Genomic DNA, 12,892 nt, shown 5'->3' with positions numbered 1-12,892 from the left:
AAATAATTATTAATGTCGAAAAAATAGCACAACAGGTCGGAATGGGAGAACAAGTCATTCTCGACCTACTATGGAGATTTGGGCCTCGATCGGTATGGTCTAGAGCTTCCGGCATCCAGTGTGGCTATACGATGTCGATGCGCACATTCATAGCAGTGAATAAGAAGCAAATGCAAGGAAAATAAAAGAGATGGAAACACAGATTTATGTAGTTCAACATAATGTCTACGTCCACGGGCTAAGGGTGTTCAACCGGACCGGTTTTTTTTCCAGATCCGGTCCGAAACCCGGAAATCCGAGTGCATCCGGGCGGTTATCCGCCCGGATTACACTCTGGCGGTTAACAAGATTCCGGATCCGGTTATGGATCCAGTTATGTGACTCGGTTATCTATAACCGGGTCGTTTAAAATGAAAAAAACCCGCCCCTTTCTTCAGTCGAAATTTTCTTCGACTCTTCGGGTTTGCTTTCTCGAATCGTTAGGGTTTGCTCTCTTGGCTTCAACTTACGACGTCTCTCTCGGGCTTGAATCCGCCTTCTCTCTCGCTTAGGGTTTGCAGCTTTCTCGTCTTCTCCAATCCCTTCTGGCCTTCTCTCTCAAGGCTCTGTTATCTCTCGCCCCTTCTCGTCTTCAGAAACTTCGAAGTGCTTTACGCATCTGGGTGAGACACTCGGAGGCTACCATCCATATTCTCTCTCTCTCTAAGCTCTTAAGGTATTTTCCTTTGCTTTGTAAGCTTATTTCAATACTTTATTAGTGGATTTTTTCCTTTACTCTGTTTTTCACATAAGATTTAGTTTTAATCACTGTTTTATGTAATACTCTGTTTGTTTGGTTTATATTATTTTTCCTTTGCTATGTTTTTCAAATGGGATTTAGTTTTCTTGCCATTACAGTGGGTTTATGGAATAAAAATAAAATGCAACCAGTTTTAATATTTTGTTTAAACGTATATATAATTTAAAAAGTAATTTTGTAAAATTAAAATATTCAAATCGAGGAGAATATTTTAGCATTTTGATGAGGTTATATATATTGTCTTATCAGTTGCTGTAAAAGAATTACAAAAGTTATTAGTGTAACAATATTCATATTTGATATATCAAGATTTGCTTGCTTGAAGAGTAGCTGCAGAGGGGTTTCTCTGCGGATGTAGAAATGGACTTGTTGGCTTCAAAGGTAGAACTAGATACTTGGGTTAGTAGGGAGGAAACCCCGTGTGGCCCAACATGCTAAAACAAGCTTGGATTGAAAGATGAATTGATGTAAAAAAAACCCATACAACCAGTTTTAGGGCGGAGTATAACGTAAGAACTGATGTAAAAAAAAAAAAACTCTAAACGTCCATAGAAATTAGAGAACAACTTTAAGAACCTCAAAATATTATTGAGATTTAAGGTGAAGAACTAAGCCCACAAGCCAAGCCGAACTTACATTGTAAAAAAGGTAGAAGTTATTTGTTAATCATGCAAAAAAATAAGCAGCCAAGTGATTCGTGAGGACATGTTTAGAGCAAAACTCTGCCTCAACAGAAGATCTCCAAATGGTTTGACACTTTTCGATCGTATTTCCAAGACAAGAATCTCCTATAAAATTACTATAACATGTAATTGACCATCAAGTGTCGAAGCAATAACCAGCCCAGTCTAAATCTGAAAATGCCTTAAGATGAAAGGGCGAGGAAGAAGAGTATAAAATCCCATGACCTAGAGTTCTCTGTATAAACTGGGCACCCAATATATATGCAACTATAAGATGTGACTTTCTGGCCTTCTTGTTGAATTGACCAAGTGTGTTAATAAAGAAAGTAATGTCCCTGTCTAGCTAGTATTGTCAGAGAAACAGGCATGTATGTCCTGTGATACAATAAGAGTAGCAATAAGTAAATATACTTCATTATGCCAAATTATGAATAATATATCTTGATTTTGATCGTCTTTTGCATGCACAAATATATTAGAAGCTCGGGACATCTCTAGTTTCTTTAAAGTTATATATATTTGACATCTAGAGGAGCTTGAACTGTAGTGTAATCTGCATTCATGAATGCATCTGGATTCTCTTTTGGGTCATTTGGGATAATTCTCAGTACTCCAGTTCTCTCTTTTCTTACATTTTCGAAGTAGGCTGTGTATGATATAATATCGCCACTTTCCCAGTTGCAATTTCTGACTTTTGGGACAAAAATCTTTGACGAACATGAAGAATGAGGATTACAGTAATGATATATATTCTTGTTCGAATTATATTAACATCCTGGGTTTTGTGAGGTTAATTAATGTTTTGGTACCTTCCCTTGAATCTTTCAGCAATTTCGATTATAACATATATATATATATATAATCTGTTTGTTTGGTTCCCTTTATTTTTGTAATAATTCATTGTAATATTCTGTTTGTTCTGATTTCTGCAGAGAGTAATGCTGATTTCTGCAGAGAGTAATGCTGGTTTGTTCTGATTTCTGCTATCTTTGCCATATAATGATGAGTTTATCTTGTTTCTATTTTTTTCTTGGAGCTGATTAAATTTGCCTTGTAATGTATATGGTGAACACCCCGTGTACTTGGGCTTGCAGAATCTATGTACGAGTACGGGAGTGGAAATGACAAAAAGGCATTGGAATTGCTTGGTCCAGATTTTGATGCCAATAAATGCAAGGTATGATCATATAGGACAGATCTTGAGCTCCAAACTCCTAATTTCCTTTATAAAAATTCAACTAGAAGTGACTGAAGACAATTGGTCTCAGCCTAGTCTTTTGTTTCAACTTTTTAATGCTCCACTCATATTGCAATAAGTTAATTAAAGAAAAACAATTTTTAAGTGCAAGTTGGAATGGTTGCTGTTGTAATGTACTCAAACTTGCAATCTTCTCATCATTTGAGACCTTGATATATAATGTCAATGTAATTCAGCCAGAAGTATTAGTTGTGATGTAAAATATAGACAAACATCTTATGTCAAACTTGTTTGTTGCAGTTGAGCATTGGGAACAGTGGAAGGAGCTTCTCGATTACAACGAAACAATAGGATTTATAATCCATGTAAGGATGTTATTTTTGGAGCATTGATGCTATCAGCATTTTTTTAAAATTTGGCCACCCATTTTTATTTTTTAAATTCCTGTGGTTTCCATTCCAGATTGTTATCAGCACTGACGCCATATTCAAGATGTGAAGACTAATGCATTTTGATCTTTGTAAATTTATGTTTTAGTTTAATTAGTTGTGATGTATTATTAGTTCTTTTGTTCTTTATAAATTTATGTTTTAGTTTAATTAGTTGTGATGTATTATTATTTATTTTATTTTTTGTAAATTTATGTTTTGCATTGTGATGTAACAACAATATTATTTATTTTGCATTTTTATTTATTTTGTTTGTTAATTATTTTTTTTATAAAAATATTTTAAAAAGTGTTTAAATTATTTTTTTAAAACAATCTGGGCAATTTAAGCATATCAGAATTTTTTTTAAAAATAAAGTGCTATACAAACATTTTTTAAAGTTTTAAAGTATTTAAAATAAAATAAAAACCGGATTTATCCGGTTATAACTCAGATTAAATCCAGTTATAATCCGGATTAATCGGGGCGGATAACCGCCCGGATTTTAGCATCCGGATCCGGATCCGGTTATGGCCGGATATCTGGATCCGAATCCGGATGAACACCCCTACCACGGGCGTTTGGAGAGGAAAAATTTATTATAATATGTTTGTTTTACAAGTCTCTCGTAGTCACTCATTTCTCATTGTACAATAGAAGTTGGAGATCTATTTGCTGGAGGAGATATTCTCTCTAGAGTCATTGTTGCGAGGTTGAAAAAGTTGGAGAAGAAGAAGTCGGAGAAGAAAAAGTCGAAGTCCCCCTTCTCGTCCGGTCTGATCCCCTTTTTTTATCTTAGACCTTGGGAGTGGTGAGGGATGGTAGCTTTATTCCACTCCTCGTTGGCGTGCCTGACTTGCTTTCCTTACTTTCTTCATTTTTTTTTTCTTATTCCATTCTTTTTCCTCTAAAACTTTCTCTTTCGTTGTCCTTTTATTGTCTCCCCTTCATTTCTCATTCTTTTGTCTTCTAATAGAGATCTTTTGATGGGCTGGGCTGGTTATTTGGGTTTTAGATATTTTATTCTCTTCAATAATATTAAAAAATTATATTCTAATAATATTTTAAATTTATAATATTTTTATTCAATTTTTTTTTATTTCTCAAAACTTTATAAAATATCTCAACTCAAATAATTTTATTACTATTTATCAATTATTTTATTAATATTTATAAATTATATTATCTTATCTCATCTAATCTCACTATTTTTTTTAGTCTTGAGAGTGAAGTTTTTTCGGAGAAACCATGTTGGTGACAAAAGGGCATGTAATTATGTCACTTCGTCGAGAAAAATGAATCTAAAAAAAGAAAAAGACATATATAACCTCAGTTTTCATACTATAAAATAAATAAGAGATATATTATAAAAGAGGAAAGTACAATTTTGCATGTACGAGACAGTGCTTGGACGTTTATGGATGTGAGAGAGAGCGAAACCGAAACGGAACATTTGGATGGAATGATCAATGGATTCGGTAGGCCTTGCTCGGGATGTGGATAATTAAATGATACGAAAATTTTGTGACAATAATAAGTTAATTTGTAAATAATATTGAAATAATTTGAATTAAGTAATGATTTTGTTTTGAAAAATATGAGAGAAAAATTTGAATAAAAAATATTATAAAATTAAAATATTGTTATAATATTATTTTTTAATATTATTTTTATTTTAAAATTTGAAAAAATTAAATTATTTTTTATTTTTTATTTAAAAATTTAAGAAAATTATAATGATTAGTTTGTATTTAAATTATACTGTAGTATAATGTAAAAGACGATGGGATGCTAGGAAAAGGACGAGGAGGTTTCTAAATGCTCAGGCTAATGATCGCATTGTTTTCTGTCAAAATTACAAATTTATGAATTGATGTGAATTAACGTGATATTATATATGTATAATGTATATGTATGTATGTCTCTTTTATAACAAAAAAATAAAACTTTACCATATGATAAGGGAGGTGCAATACCAGCTAGAGGCTCACGGGACTCAGAAAATAATTTAGAGGAATAGTCTAGAAGCTTACGGTTATAACAAAATGTATGCGCTGGCAATAAAGTTGTGTAAAGTTTGGAATGGGTGAAATGCCTATATATACTGTAGTCATTTGTACATGGACTGATATTGAAAACATACAGAGGTCTTTTATGCGCATTATTTCTTTCTCACATTGTTTCAAACAACTAGTGCTCTGCATCATTTTCTTTTTCATTATGGTATCAGAGTAGATATCCTGAGTTCGAATCATGACTCTACACTCTATCCTATTTAATTAAATATTTCACTTGTTAGATCTATTCATTGAGGAGAAGTCTGGCCCACAAGTGAGGGAGAGTGTTAAGATATAAAATAATAAAATCTACATATTCCCATCAGTTTAAACTTTTTAGATGTATAGGGCCCAGCCCCACTACTTTCTTCAAATAGTTCTCGCTTTTATTTGTCTATCGTAGATGACTACTCTAAGTTTCTATGGTTATTTTCTATGCAGTTGAAATCAAATGTTACATCCTTATGGTTGCATTTATTCGGTTTGTGAGTAATACTTTTCAACCAATATAATTTCTATCCAATTCGATTGGGGAGGACAATTTTGTCCCCTTCAATCCACTTTTAAATCCTATGGAATCTCGCACCGTATCACATGCCCATACTCATATCAACAAAATGGCAGTATTAAACATTATCATCGACATATCGTTGAGACGGACCTCTTTCTTTTATCTCATGCCTCCATTCCACAAAAATATTGGGCCGAGGCTTTTCAAGTTGCTAACTACCTCATAATTCGTCTACCCACACCCATACTAAATGATAAATTGCCCCTTGAAGTTTTAATGGGCCAAATCCCAGATTATCATTTTCTTAAAGTGTTTGGGTCATTATGCTGGCCCAACTTGCGACCTTTCAACAAACACAAATTGGACTACAGATCACTGCCATGTATGTTTATGGGCTATAGCCCGTATCATAAGGGCTATCTATGTTTGCATATTGCTTCAAGCCGCACATATGTATCTAGAGATGTAATATTTGATGAAACAGTTTTTCCGTTTGCACCCCAGCCTGAGTCCACTCTTCAGTCCAGCATCTCCCATCTTAATTCCCCTTCATCTAGGCCTTTTACTCCTTTAAATGTTCACTCGGTAGGCCCAATACTCACTCAACCTTCATCCGAGTCCCGAGTTCATCACTCACTCACCTATCCCAACTTCCACTCATTTTCACGATGGCCTAAACTCTCCTTCGTTTCCCACTTAACCCAACTCCACATCTAGGGATTCATCGTCTTCCTAAAGTCCCACCGCTCCCTCTCTCCCCAACACATCCACTCCTAATCCAGGTCCTGTTGAGTTTGCGCCTCACTCAATCCTGCATCCAACACGTCATTCCATGGTTACACGAGCGTAATCCAACATTCACTACCCGAAACATAGAAATGATGGTACCATATCTTGGCCATTGTCTAAAATTTTTACCTCTCTCGTAGAAAATACCTCAGTGCCTTCCATTCCCTAGGAGTCTCGTTCCTAATCTCTTCTAAATATCGTGATTGGCGTCTAGTCATGAATACTGTGTTGCTCAACAACACAGTGTGTTGATGGCTCCCTTGAGCATCGCAAGGCACGCCTTGTGACTCAAGGATTTGATCAACAACTTGGACTGGATTACACTAAGACTTTCAGTCCAATGGTTAAACCAGTAACCATTCGCACCATTCTTTCTCTTGCAATCTCATGTAACTAGCCACTCTATCAGCTTGACATATAGAATGTCTTTCTCCACGGGGACCTCAATGACAAAGTCTACATGAAACAGCCTCCCGGGTTCGTAAATGCAGATCTGCCCAATCATGTTTGTAAGTTAAAAAAATTCAATTATGGTTTAAAACAAGCCCCAAGAGCCTGGTTTGCTAAGTTGAGTGATCAATTAATTTCTTTTGATTTCAAGTGCTTTCTTTCTGACTCATCTCTATTTATTCTTCGTACTGCATCTACTAGTTTGTTTATACTTGTGTATGTAGACGAAATAATAGCGACTGGGTTGGATTCAAAACTTATTTATGAATTTATTAAATCTCTAAGTACTCAGTTTCCAATCAAGGATCTAGGCCCCTTACATTTTTTCTTAGGGATTTAACTTACTTGTACCACTTCTGGCCTTTTCCTATCTCAGTCTAAGTATGTCTCTGACTTGTTACATCGCACAAATATGTATAATGCCAAGTCTGTCTCAACTCCCATGTCCACATCTAAAAAGCTCATTGCACTCGATGGTTGTTCCTTTGATGTTCCACAGTGGTATCGGAGTGTTGTCGGTAGTCTCCAATACTTAGCATTCACTAGGCCTGATATCTCCTTTGCTGTTAATCGTGTTTGTCAGTATATGTACAGTCCTCATATCCTTCATTGGCAGGCCATTAAGCGAATACTATAGTACCTTAATCACACTAGACATTTTGGTTTATATCTATCTTCTAAATCTTCTTTTAATTTAACTGCCTATGTTGATGCTGACTGGGTCAGGAGCCCATATGATCGTAAATCCAGTGGTGGCTACTGTGTTTATTTTGGCTCTCACTTAATCTCATGGGGTTTTAAAAAGTAACCTATTGTTGCTCGGTCTTCTATGGAAGTCAAATATAAATCTGTTGCTAACACTACTTGTGAGCTACTATGGTTGCAGTATTTATTTACTGAATTGGGTGTCACTCTTGCTTCTCCACCTACATTATGGTGTGACAATATTGGTGAGACTTATTTGTCTCAAAATCCTATTTTTCATGCACGGACGAAACACATGGAGCTTGACTACCACTTTGTAAGGGAACAGGTTGCTGCAAAATCACTGAAAGTTTCTTTTATCTCAAGCAATGATCAACTTGCTGATATCATGACCAAGCCTTTATTATCAGTCAGATTTATCACTCTCCGATCCAACCTTAATGTCACTGCAATGTTGTTTGTATCGCGGGGGGATGATAAGGCAGGTGCAATACCAGTTGGAGGCTCACGAGACTCAGAGAATAATTCAGAGGAATAGTCTAGAAGCTTACGATTATAACAGAATGTATGCATTGGCAATAAAGTTGTGTAAAGTCTGGAATGGGTGAAATGCCTATATATATTGTAGTCATTTGTACATGGACTGATATTGAAAATATACAGAGGTCTTTTATGCGCATTATTTCTTTCTCACATTGTTTCAAACAACTGGTGCTCTGCATCATTTTTCTTCTTTATTACTATATGAAATATGATATCAAGACGTGTAAACATTTGATCTGATCAAATTAACTTCAATTTCTACAATCTATTTTATTCGAGTTTCAATTGAGCTAATTTTCAAATCAGCCAATTGGCACTCCTAAGCCAGCAACAACGTGAATCCCCCAAAACAATATAAATATCAAATTCTACACCCACTTTGGCCAATGTCATCAATGTCGCCTCCGATGGCTTCGAGACAGCCAGCGACAGCGATGGAGACGACGCCGACTACCACGATCATGGAGTGGGAACAAGGAACATCCGAGGGAATCAACTCCATGCAACATGAGAAACAACAGTGAGTAGGGTTGCAAGATGAACTAAACGAAGATGAGCTGAAAGAGTTCCCCTTTTGCTGCTAGTTCTTTCTTTTACAAGTCTCCTTATTTATATATGAGCCTTGCTAATTACAAGCGGTTTGATGCATCAAATTACGTACCATTATTAATATGTCTTTTTTTATTGTTAAAAAGAATTGAGAGAAGAAGATCTTCTATCTTACAAAAATAATTTTCGTCTTCAATTCTCACCGTTTTATTAAACAGATGTCTTACATGTCGCATCGGTGCGCAAACTCACTTGCAACAAGATTTTTCCTTTATATATATATATATATATATATATCTTCTAAAACTAACATTATTTTAAAAAAATTTCTATCTAAATTTTGAATTTTACCAAAAATTTAAGCTGACGTAGTGGAGTGTTAGGATTCAAATTTAGATTTTTTTTAATATCGTATAAAATTAACATTTATTTAAAAATTTTAAATAAAAATAATAATAAATTTAATTATTTATATTATATTCCATTTTGATTTGTTATGCTTTGTAACGTAAAAGTTAATCGATTACTTAACTTTTGGGATTACTTAACTTTTGGACTTTGGTCGCGGTATGCTCAGACATACTCATAATGCTATAATTATTACATGGTGTTCATGTTTAAGGTCTGCGTACCGTGTACGAGTGGCTGAGGCTACGTTTTGGTGGCAAGGGATCTCAAATAATTTGTAAATAATAAAAATAATAATAATAATAAAATATTAAATAATAGTAAATAGTAATAAAAAGTAGAGAAAAGTATGTAAAAAATAAAAATAAAATATTAAATAGTAGTGTGGTGATCTAAGACATCTGCAGATGAGCAATTATATTTATAATTTTGAAATGTGCAATTCTGGTGTATTCTCTTTGAAAATAGTGGATAAATTTGAAACTTACATGAAAAATCTATTTTTTTAATAGTATATTTTACTTTTTTTCAATGGGAGTACGTGAAAAGTGCATACTCTAGGACTGTATATAGTATTGCCATTTTTGAAAAATAGAAAAATACTAGATACAGTCATAGAGTATGGAAGCGCTGCATACTCCTATTGAAAAAAGTATATAGATATTGGATCTACATAAAAAAATTATTTTTTATTAATAAATCTTACTCTTTTTTAAATAGTGTACGGCACTTCCATACTCTATAACTATATCTAGTATTACTAAAATAACGTTATCTATTTTGAGAGCTCGTCTGTGTGCACCAAAACAGATTGATTATTCAGCGCACATAATGAGCTGTTATTGTAGGTTAATTAAGTTGTACTCATCTTGATCTAAGTACAACCTAAGCATGGAAGCAGAGATTTTTTAACATTGAGGATGTTGTACAATGTTGTCTTCTCTTAGGTCAATAACATATTGTTGTCGCTATGGGATATATTAGTTTGCCTCATTCATGTTAGTTTCTCATTTAGTATTACTAAGTGAAGTTGCTGAAATTAATTTATCTTGAGTTCTTTCTTTTTGTGTTAACTTTTTCCTCGAGTATTGGTATTGGTGTAGCCAAATAGAAATGTAAACACATACTTAACTAACAATTCCATTTTTTCTACTGCATTGGATTAACTATATGCAAATTTTTGTTTACTATGAACAATGTTTCTACATATTTTCAGAGGTACTGTTCATCATTCATATTCTGTTTTATTATTTTTTTCTCTCTCTACCATCGACTTTATTTTATTTTTTTCCCTCACTCTTTCTCTAGCAATGTTTCTACATTTATTCTGAACTTTCTTTATATTGCCTATAAATTTATTTTATGATTTCAATTTTAAGATATGACAGGTTATTATGTTGGTGGGTTTCTTAATATTCCAAAGTATATAAAAAAATTATATTTTAGGGAAAAAAATTTATAGTAATAAAATAATTTTATTATTATTTTAATTAATAGATAGAGAATGAGTCTTTTTTGAACAGCAAAGGCAAAAGTGCACTTGGCTACACGAATGGGAATGCTCATAGTATTCAATGCTAAATAAGGAATCTGGTTTTGATGGTCACATCTACCACACGAGATACCTGAATATTATTTTGTCTCCTTCAAACCGAAAGAGTTTAAGTGAGTTTAGATAATGAGATAAGATAAGATATTTTTAGATAAAAATTAAAAGTTGAATAAAATATTTTTATAATATTATTTTTTATTATTTTATTATTTTGATATTTGAAAAAATTAAATTATTTATTATATTTTGTGTGAGAATTTAGAAATGTTATAATGATGAGATGAGATGAGATAAGATTATATACTTTTACTATCCAAACGGGGCCTTAGTCCACTATGTTTGGATGCTGAGATGATCTGGATTAATATGTGAATTGTAGCATTTTGTGGATCCCAATGAAATGTGTTTGAATGTAAATAAATTTTTTTTAATAAATGAATGTAAATAGGTTGAGATATGTGTTTAATTTTTTTTATAGAAAATTAAAAAAGTAGTAAGTTCTATCGATAATTAATTTGAAATGAATTGAAATGAATTAATATTCCAAACATATCAAAGTCCGAGCAAATGATGTGAAATTGGAAGGAAATAAACCTTTTGGAAATGGAAAATAAGTATTCCTTCAAACCAAAAGCCAGTCATGTTGAGCTTAGTTGAGTTTTTTATGAATAGTAGTAAGTTGAGATGGTAGAGTGAGTTTTGTAGAACTCACCTAAGATGAATTTAGATATTAATATGAATTTAGATGTATTTACGAAGAGTTGTAAAAATTGTAGATTATGTGTATAAATAAGTGTTGAGTTGAAAAAAATTAAGGGTCTAATATGTAAAGAAATTTTGAGTTGAGATGAATTTAAAAATTTAAAAATTAAATATTAGATTCAACTTGAAATTACCCTGAATTCCGTCCAAATTTCAAAAGAGGCATTAGTATTTTTGCTTCTGACAATTTGGCATTATTAGAAAGGGTGCGGCTGTTATGTCACCCCATCTTGACCGCTGGGTAGTATGGTCGTAAAAAAGTTTTTTTTTCTCTTTTTTTTCTCATTTTTTTAACATATTTAAATATATTTAAAAAATAAAAAATAAATATTAATATATTTAAAATCATTAGTAAAAAAAAAAATTTACCAACGGTCAAATAGAAGAATCAGGCATAACAGTGTCTCTCTATCAGAAAATATAACAAAGGCAAATAATTTTCCCAGTATCTATGTGCAGCCATGACCAATAGAATCTAATCCTTCAGCAGGGAAGCCGTCAAATCTCCTCCAAAGCAAGTCCTCGGGATTGTAATTCTCAAACAACAGAGCCGTCTGTGAAAACCTTGGGCAATGATGCACAATATTTTTTACAATATTTTTTACAATATATTATATAAAATAAGATATTTTTATAAAATAATGTTATTTTTATATGATATTTTATAATAATATTCTTGATTTTAAAATATAATTGTGAAATATATTAAGAAAAATACTGTATATTTATCATTTTTTTTTTATAAATTATACTGCAGATTTCTATTCGTAGTAATAGGAATCACCGTCATACTTCCAATACTACAAAACCGCTACCTGTGCAGGCATAGAATTCAGCTAAATCACCTCTTGGCCGGGAACATCTAGTACTTCGTTTTCAACCCCTGACAAGTACTTGATACAAAGCTGAGATGCTGCAAGAATGCACTCCACCCTGCATGCCTGCAAATTATATATTCTTCTGTGCATTCAAATCATAGAATGATATCCATCTTGGAGACTGAAGTCAGAGTGCTTGAAAAATAAATTATGCAGCATATTTGTATCCATGGTAATTTGAATCACCAGCATACTTTATTTAGCTCCTCAAAAGCATCACTTGAAAAGCCATAGAATTCAGCTAAGTCACCTTTTGGCTGAGAAAATCTAGTACTTCATTTTCAGCCTCTGAGCGGTACTTGATAACAAAGGCCAAGTATTGCTGCCAGAATGCACTCCACCCTGCATGCCTGCAGATTACTTATGAATTCAAGTGCTTCCAATGTTCGATGGCTTGCACCACAACATAGAATTCAAAAGTTCAGCTTTTTTTTTTTTTTTTTTTTAAATTAAATTCAAGGTCATAGTTTAAATTCGTTTTCTTGGCTTCATTGTGTTGTTGTCTGAAACATAGAGCAAGGGTGCTTTCATTGGCTTAGGACTGTCCCTCATGAGATGCATCACAAGTCAACTCAAAAAA

This window comes from Juglans microcarpa x Juglans regia, chromosome 4S, assembly GCF_004785595.1.
Source record: "Juglans microcarpa x Juglans regia isolate MS1-56 chromosome 4S, Jm3101_v1.0, whole genome shotgun sequence".
Classification (NCBI taxonomy): domain Eukaryota; kingdom Viridiplantae; phylum Streptophyta; class Magnoliopsida; order Fagales; family Juglandaceae; genus Juglans; species Juglans microcarpa x Juglans regia.
The sequence above is the reverse complement of the archived record's forward strand: the minus strand, read 5'-3'. Positions refer to the sequence as shown.